The sequence below is a fragment of the Sardina pilchardus genome, unplaced genomic scaffold, assembly GCF_963854185.1.
Source record: "Sardina pilchardus unplaced genomic scaffold, fSarPil1.1 HAP1_SCAFFOLD_164, whole genome shotgun sequence".
NCBI lineage: Eukaryota > Metazoa > Chordata > Actinopteri > Clupeiformes > Clupeidae > Sardina > Sardina pilchardus.
Window position 1 is genome coordinate 46,574 of NW_026910863.1, and position 9,147 is coordinate 55,720.

The 9,147-nt window shown below is 44.5% G+C and overlaps 1 long non-coding RNA gene across 1 annotated transcript; it reads left to right on the top strand.

Moving 5' to 3' along the window:
- Positions 1–281: 281 nt before the first annotated feature.
- Positions 282–3,559, top strand: LOC134074108 (uncharacterized). Its single transcript, XR_009937554.1, has 3 exons — positions 282–355; positions 472–599; positions 3,522–3,559. It is a non-coding gene; the product is annotated as an uncharacterized LOC134074108 (long non-coding RNA).
- The last annotated feature ends 5,588 nt before the right edge of the window (positions 3,560–9,147 follow it).

Consider the following 9,147-nt stretch of genomic DNA (forward strand, 5'->3'; position numbering starts at 1 on the left):
TAGTGTTACGTGTGTGAGATGTATGAAGCGGGTCTCCCGAGCGTGAGTGACCCGTCTGACTAGTCTCCAACAGGGCTCTCGAAGGAGGAGGAGGAGAAGGAGAGGGGAGACGAGGGAGAGGATGATGGGGAGAATGATGGCGGTGCCCAGAACCCTTGAAGGTTGATGGAAAAACTGAGACTTTCTCAGAGGTGTTTGATGTGCTCATCTCAATCAGTGAAACTGATTTTCTAGATGCACTCATCGTCATCGAAACGTCTCTTTTTGTCTTAGGGTTCGCACCAGGGAGTACACTCTCCAAAGAGTTGGACGGGCCCAGGATCGAGGACTTGCGAGGCTGCGGGGAAGAGTGATGGTGAGTATATGAGGTGTCAATCCCGGGGAATGGGTCCGAAAAGACTGATTCCAGCCAGTCTGGGTTTTCTGGCGGGAGATTTTCTATATCATCGTTGATTATCTCTATCGCTTTAGGTTGGATGGTTCCCCTCAACAGTCCTACGGGCGATGTAATCGCCAACACCGGGGAGAGCAGAGGAGGCTCCGCGGCGGGTGCCTGGAGCGTCGCGGACGACGAGGGAGGCTGCTGGGCATCACTAACGGTAAGTGTATTGTGTATGTTTATGTGTTGTGTTTCTGTGTTTGTGTTTGCAGGTGGTGTGGGAGAGCGCTGTCTGCGCCTGGGAGAGCGTTGGGGACGCGGACAGACCGGCCAGTCCTGAGGATCGGGAAACTCAAGATGCCACGCACGTGTATCCTTTGATGGGTTTGGATACAACCTAGTCTGTAACAGTTGTAAAGTGAGAAGATCTACAGAGGTAGGTGTTAGTTTACGTTTGTATCGGCTGCGGGCCCATCTGAGTGCCTTGTCATACGCCTCCTGTGAATATGGGGGAAGACTTTGAAAAATGCGCTCACTGAGCGCAGCGTAATGCTCTTTCAAGGCTACAATATTCTGTTGCATCCAACTGTGTGTGTTCGCTTGAACCTTTTGTAAAATGTCTCTATCCGGAACCGCCGGTTTAATAAAGGCTGTGAGGGTGTTTACTTTGCGAGTCATTCCTATAGGAAAGGAATTTTTCTCCAAGCACGAGGATAGAATTTCTAAATGGTGGGCTGCTTGAAAGAGTTGAAAGTATTGCTTGGTCAAATCAAACAAACTTTGTTCTTGTGTGGTGCGTACTGGAGGTGGCTGGCTACTTCTACGGCCTGCGACAGGTGGTCTAGGTAACATCTCATCTGAAAGCATGACTAGAATCGAACAAGTCTAACCAAAGTAGTGTTATAGAATTTTCAAAGACGAGAGAGAGTGTTATATTGTAGATAGAACTAGACAAAAGGGCAAATAGAGACAAAAGAGTTCTAAGCATAGACTTTGTAAAGACAAAGGAGATGTTAAGCTATGTTTGAAAAGCTAATAGGACACAGACCGAAAAAGCAATTTAGCATCCCAAATAGACAGGATAAGGCAATTGTTATAAACTAAAGATATACCAAAAAACAAGCATTTAAAACAGATACTAAATAAAGCAAAAGATCTACCCAGTTTCAACAAAAATCAGACAGAGAAGGGGACAGTGTACCGAGTGTTTAAACACTCTAAAATTCTATTTGCAGGTGGCCAGGATGTTTAACAGATTGCAATAGAATCAATAGAGGCTATTAAGCCAAGGGAGGAAAGTTTCAGAGCAATAACATGCTCATTTACTTAACGAGGATTCTCTTTGTTGTTCATTAGTCCATAAGTTAAGTAATTAGATGACGAAAACCTAAAAAGGGAAAAGGTTAAAATAGTTCTGTGAAGCAAAGTCCTTTTGAAGACACCTGTGGTGGAAAGTTATTTAGCATGGAGGAATTGGGTGCTTGTAAGGATGATGTCAGCTTTCTCCAAACATTCCACGGCTCTTGAAATGATTAAAAGTCTATTATTTTGTAAAGATGTTCATGGTACCTTATTTCCACGCAAACAGGTTGCTTGATGGATGGTGGGAGTGCAGCTACACTTTGGATTCCCATACGGTGTCCTGAATGAGTTTCAGTAAGGCCATGTGCTTCTTGAAATGTTTGTTAGGAGTTATTGCAAGTATTTGAAGTCCACAAATGTTTTCAGGAACGGATAGCACCCTTCCGGTGAGATGTAATCCACTCTTTGCTGGTATAGAACTGGTAAAACTGAAAAAACACTAAAACGTTAGTAAAAATAAAGAAAAAGGTCCCCAAACGTTTTCGTTATTCAAACTTCCTCAGGGGGTGCTGGGACAAAAGTGAGGGAGAGACACATATAGGAAAAGTGATGGGAGGGCACTCAGTCGTGGTTGGTTTGCTGAGTCATGTGGGTCGCTTCACCTCATGATGACATCTTTTGTTCTCTGAGGAGAGATCTTACAATTGGGCAAAACATACTCAAATTACTGAAAATGCATTAAGAAACTGGGTAGATAAATAAATGTTTATAAAAATAGTGAGAGAAAGAAAGAGAAAAAGGGGGGGGGGGGGGGGGGGAAAGAAGGGAAGAAAACCATAATAAAAATAATCAGAAAATTCAATAGGAGTTCCCATATTAAGCTTAAACAATTGATGATGCATTCTGTTCCTCAGGCACGAGCTGGTTAGGATTTGTGAAGGGAGGGATGGACCTCAATGAAGTCCATCCTGGTGCATTGGCGCAGACATCACTTTATTTAAGTGCATCATATTTTCCATGGGAACTCCTATTGACTGTAAATAAAAAAATGTATTGTGATATGAGGGTTGAGGTTAGGGTAAGTTTATGGGTGGGGTTAGGTTTAGGTTTAGGAATCCAAGAGGGAAAAGGGATAGAGGAGGGGGTAAAGGTTAAGTTTAGGTTAGGGTAAAGGTTAAGGTTAGTTTTGGGGAAGGAGCCGGAATTGAACTGTAATGAGATGAATAAAAATAATGGAAAAGGTTATGTTTAGGGGAAAGGAAAGGTTAAGGGTCAGGAATGAATGGGTAATGGGTAAAAAGGAGGGTAAAGGGTTGTGTGTATGGGGTTGAGGTTAGGAGGGTTAAGGTAAGAAGTTTAGGTTAGAAGGGAAGGAAATAGAGAAAGTGAGATAAAAAGTAGGAAAATAATAGACAAGAAAAGGACAATAAAAAATGATTATTGACCTTAAAATAGGTTAAGAAATTCAAAATACAAATCAAATAATAAAAGAAAAAATAATCGACAAACAATTGCTCATAACTTTTTAATAAAGCCATATTGATCCTTTTCTCCTTTGTTATTGGGTTTTTTTTTTTTTTTTTTTTTTTTTTTTTTTTTTTTTTTTTTTTTTTTTTTTTTTTTTTGGTGTAGAAAAGTATCTTATATTTCATGTCTTTTTTTCATTTTTTTGTGTTGAAAATCTTTATTTTTCATTTTTTTCATTTTTTTCAGTTTTTTTCAGGAGAACATCGCAGGAGGATCGGCGGCTGACAGTACACAGGATGCACACAGAGTCGGTGAGTAAAACACTTTTACAAAAGTAATAATGTACTTTTTCTGTCTGTGTCTGTTTTCACAGTTGGAGAAGAGCATACAAAAAGGAGAGATACTCAAGAGAGGCCAGTATCAGGAGCAGATGGAGGAAGGACAGGAGACACAAAAGAGGTGGACCTGTAAATAAAGATCCAGAAAGGAGATGAGAGAAAGCACAGTGGACAAAGCCCACTGGTAAGATTTAGAGAACTCCTTAAAAGCAAGGGACTAAGAGAGCGCGAACAAGAGAGAGTGTAAAAGATTCCCTCTAAAAGTGTGAAAAGAAAACAGTTAAAGAAAGAACCTGTACATAACCCTGATCTGATAGACTAGAAGTCTGCATAGCGTGTGAGCTGGAAAGAACGAGAGCGAGAATGTTAAACGCTCTAATTAAAGACACGTTCAAGAGAGTCTAGAATGTGATGTTATGAAGTACACGACCAGAGTTATTCTCAGAGGAGCCCTTGAGACACAGGTGCGGATCAAAAAGACCTTTTATTTGTGAGCCCTATCCAACAAAGCGCACTGCTACCGGAACATTAAAGTACTGGTGTGACTAGCTGGGGGAGAAAAGAGAGCCATGATGTTAAGACTCGATAAGAGCCGTGAAGCGCACAGTCTCCAAAGCCTATACGCCTAAATAAATAAGGATAGTGAATAAATAGTGTAAATTATATTAATATTAAAGGAATAAATTTCATAATGGAATAAGAGGAAAAGGTAATGGGACAAAAAAGGGAAAAGGGTTTCAACCAAAGAATAATTTATTAAATGTATAAAGAAATCACACACACATATAGATATATAGATATCAAACACAAAAACAGACATCAAAAGTGCAAATAAGGGGGGGTAGAGATCCTAAAACAGATCTAAAAAGATAGGGGCAAGCATAAGGGCAATGGAGACTGCGCCCTGTCACTGTTAAAGTACTCCCACAGGAGCCGATTGAGAGGTGATGAAGATGGTGGCGAACAGGACGGTGGGACTCCGACGGAATCCTCTGCAGATAAGTGCTATGCTTGGTGAAGTAGAGCAAGTAAAGCAGTGCGGGATGAGGGGGCTCCCTGTGCGGGTTAAGCAGGATGATGTCTCTTTGGCCACAAAGCCTCTGGTGTCACGGAGCGGCTGTGGGATCCCAGAAACGGGCTCAGACTGACTGCTCTTGAACCGGTCACAGAAACACGGTTGAAAGGTCACCGGAAAAACAATGAAGGGAGTAAAGTGATTGTAGATGTATGGATGTATCGATGTACGTCAGTGAATGTCAGTGTAACTGAAGAGAGCGTGTGCGTGTATGTATATCTGTGTGCGCGCGCGCAAATGCGTGCGTGCCTGTGGGAGTGTATGCAGAAGGTAAGTATGGTGTGTGTATATATAGGTATGTATGAATGTGTAAATGAACGCGTGTGAGTAATTGTGTGTGAGTGTGTTTTTTTCTCTTTTCAGGTCGCGTCGACGATGGAGGTCCAGCGGACTAGGACGTACCCAGCACGGGTGGACGGGAAGACGCAGAAGAAGGAGAAGAGCAAGAGAGGAGAAGGAGAGCCTTTGTCGTGTTGTCTATGGGTACACATTTACCAACAATAATAAGAATAAAGACTGATCTAATCGTTCTAGATGCGCTCGAACACTTCTCTACGTCGCCTTGACTCGCACGGCCAAGCAAGAGTGGTTTAGGCCAATGTTTTAAACTCTCTAATATGTATATAAAGGACCCTATGTATGGAATAGATCTGGGCTATTTCAAGCAGTCAAGCTTAAAAAATAAAAATGAAAATAAAAATTGTATACGCCGATTGTAAAAAGTTTGAGTCAACTTTCCTAGAAAAAATGATTACCAAATGACACGGTCAAAATGTGTAATGTACTTATTTTGGCCCTGTGGTCCCATCGCTCGCAATGCAAGTGAGCGGGGGGAGAGATTGAGAAAACGTCAATGCGTCTAGATGTGAGAGCTACAAGTATCCAGAAGGGCTGGGTCATTCTTGGGACCGTGTGATGTTTAAGGTCAAAGGTTACATGTTTCTGTCTTACCGGAAGCTTAAAACATAACCACTTGCAAGCACACCGAGTTTTTTCCTCAACCGAGGGTGTAATACTCCATTTTGGCCATGTGGCCCCGCCACTTGCAATGCAAGTCAATGGGAGAAAACAATATAGTCTGTAAAGTATACAAACGAGGCAAGACCGAACTTCTAAAAATAACCAGATTATTCTAGGGCCCTTGTGATATTTATTGAGATCAAAGGTGGGTCTCTCTGACTTACTGGAAGCTTAGCAAAAATCCAAGTTTAAGCAGGGAAAACTATTTCTGTCCAAGAGGGTGCCATGTCCCACTTTGGCCATGTGGCTCCGCCACTAACAATGCGAGTCTATGAGGATGTGTCAGAGGTCTCTAAAAGTGTGTTTGCGAGCCTAAATCTCACTAGTGAAGGCTTACATAGAGTGGAAAAGAGTTCAAGTGTAACCTAGAAAATGTAAATGTACCAATGGCCATATATATGGCTAATTCTAGTTGTTTTCAAGGAAAACAAGGGCTATATCTTCCCGAGGGAAATGTATTCATGGGTCTTCCTCCGGTCACCCTCCACAGGTGCACGCAATCAAGCACCCAGATTTTAAATGCAGACCGCATGGTGTCTGACCAATACACCCGGGAAGAGGGACCCGGTGCAGCCCACAAGCAGCAACTCTCCAGTATGTGACTAAATTCAGTGCCCACCCATAGATGTATCACTTGTTAAAGCTAGGGAGGTCCAGAACTCTAACAGCGTGTTATTCTCCACAGACCGACCAGGATGGATGACGGAGGCCCAAAGACCACCGAGGACGTCGCGCAGGTTGTAGGTAAGTGAAAAAGGAAAAAATAAATAATTATCAAATAACCTAGATTCTAGAATGGTGTACAGAGTGTGTAGAGATGTAAGAGTAGTCTACAGGATACAGGGGTCTTCCAGCAATAGAAAAGCATCCTAAGAGTAGGATAAAAGGCCAGAAAAGAAAAGGTCCTAGATAATATTACAAGAAGGACTACAAGAGGTCATGAACTCGTCACTCTCACTGACAAAGGGCAGACCAAAAGGTATCCGTGTAAAAAGTACACGTTTCTACAAAGAAGCTAGGTTATGAATGGGAGCATAAAATAATACTGAACTAACAAAGGAAACCGAGCAAGGGACCGAGAGAGTAGGCAGAGCCACCCACGCTGATGTAAACTCCTAAGTGCATGAGAGTAAACGTAACACGGCCGTAGTGGTTGTTGTGACGTTATTAGCGTTTCACGTCATCTCCGTGATCATGTTGTTGAGACCGGTGGGATAAGAGGTGTTAAGTCTATTGATCCACAGATGTTCGTGCCACTTTCTTTGCGCGTCGGTCCAGAGAACGCCGTACTGTAGGCCAAAAACTATGAAATCCCCGCACTCGCCTAACGTGAAATGCGCATAGAGCACCGTGTTGACTCTCGCTCGTTTCACGTAGTACAGATGTTGTTTGACTCGAGCGGCAAGCGCGTTTCTAGTTTCGCCCACGTATAATTTTGAACAAGTTTTGCACTGTAAACAGTATACGACGTTTGCCGTTTTGATAGTAAACTCCTGTATGATTAAGGCGCCCTGCCGCGAGTGTTTGTTGTAAACATAGGCGCGCTTGCGCAGCTGCAGTGTTTGTGGAGTACTCTCACTACTCGTAAACTCACCCTGCAGTTTAGCTCGTACCAGGATGTCTTGGAGGTTTTTGTTACGTCTCTGAGCCGAGATGAGGCGGAAATTTTCCAAGTGCGCGCACTCGGCGACGGCCAGATTGAAGTGGGCAACAACGCGACTACGGAGGCGGAGCGACGCCGTGGAGAAGGTGCTCACCAGCGGTAAGAGCGCCCTCTGGGATTGCGTGTTAGCTACCGTTGCTACGGACGCGGAGCTGTCAAACGAGCGTGCTACATCACGGCTGATCTTCCGCAGGAAAGCATGGGAATAGCCACGTGTGACTAGCACATTGAAGAGGACGCGGGTGGCTCTGTTTACATCGGTAGAAAAGGAACAAATTCTAAAGAAACGAATAAGTTGGGCTTTGATAAGACCTTTGAATGTGTGACGTGGATGGAAGCTCTGTTTGTGTAGGAGGGCGTGTCTGTCGGTGTCTTTGAAATGCACTCTGGTGGCTGTTGTTTTGACGGTGGCACTGGGGTCGGCGGTCACGAAGAAGATGTGAGTATCTAGGAATTCTACACTGTACTTTTGCAACGAGTGTTTAAGCTTGATCCTAGGATGATGGCTGTTCAGAATAGACATAAACTCGCTAAACTCTGTCTCTGAGTGAGTCCACAGACCAAAGAGGTCATCTAAGTACCTCAGGTAGAGTAACGGTCTGCGGGGGCACTTTAAAAAGACCTCCTCCTCCCAAACAGCCAGGTAGATATTGGCGTAGGCTGGCGAGTATTTTCTACCCATAGCGCAACCACATGTTTGGAGAAAGAAGCGGCCGTTGAACTCAAAGTCATTGCGAGTCAGTGTGACCTCTAACAGCTGGAGCAATTGTCTATCTGGCCTCTGAGGATCAGGGTACAGGGAGAATATTTTCTTGACCGCCGCTAGACCTCTGTCCGTCTCGATGTTGGTGTATAACGAATCGACGTCTACTGAAAAGAGAAATGTATCTGCTGGCACCTGACGTCCCCTGACCTGCGCTATAAAGTCATAGGTGTCTTTCACGTAGCTAGGATGTTTCTGAGATAACGGGTTCAGATAAAAATCTATGTACTCCGCTAGACGGTGGGATTCTGAGCCGCAGTCGCTCACGATGGGGCGTCCTTTGGGCAACACCCCAGGGATCGTCCACGTGTCCGGCGCCTTATGAATCTTTGGCAGTAAGTAAAATTGCCTCGGTCTAGGGTCGTCAGGCCCGTAAAGATACATTTTCTGCTTTTTGTTTATGAACCCTTCTCTTTCCAGGTCGTCTACAACTAGCCGGACGCGGCCCTGGGTCTCTGTGTGGATTAAACTCGGGAGAGGTGAGTAGTAAGCCTGGTCTTCGAGCTGTCTCAACGCTTCTCTGATGTAATGGGCCCTGTCTAGAATAACAATTTGACTGCCTTTGTCCGCCGGTTTAATAACGACGGACTTGTCGGCGGCCAAACTGCTCAGTGCCGACCGCTGCGCCACCGTCAGGTTTTGGGTTGTCTCAGTGACTCGCTCGAGGCCTCTGAGCGCTCCTACGTCTGCTTGTATTAGGCGCGCCAGGAACGCCGGGGTGGTGGACGGGTCCGGCTCCCAATTGGACGGCTCTACAAAAGGTAAGTGCTCATAATTATTTTCAAAATCGAAATACTCCAGTATGCGTAGTCTGCGATGGTAAGCGTGTAGGTCTCGCCTAAATAACAGTGTGTCTATTTTAGCCGGAGTGGGCACGAAGGTGAGGCCTCTCTCCAGCACCTCAAGCTGCGCTGTGGACAGGACCAGAGAAGAAGACAGGTTATTGACGTTTGACAACACGGGGTTCGGCCTGACAGAGTCCTGGACCCCCTTCACAAGTTTAACTGCTCTTGCCAATGTTCAAATAAAGCGTGCGCTGTGGACGGCGCCCAATGTACCCCGTCGTTCTCAGGCTCAAAGAACAGCTGATTCACCTCAGTGAGATAATTACCCTTACGTATAGCTAGGTCGTTGAGTTGA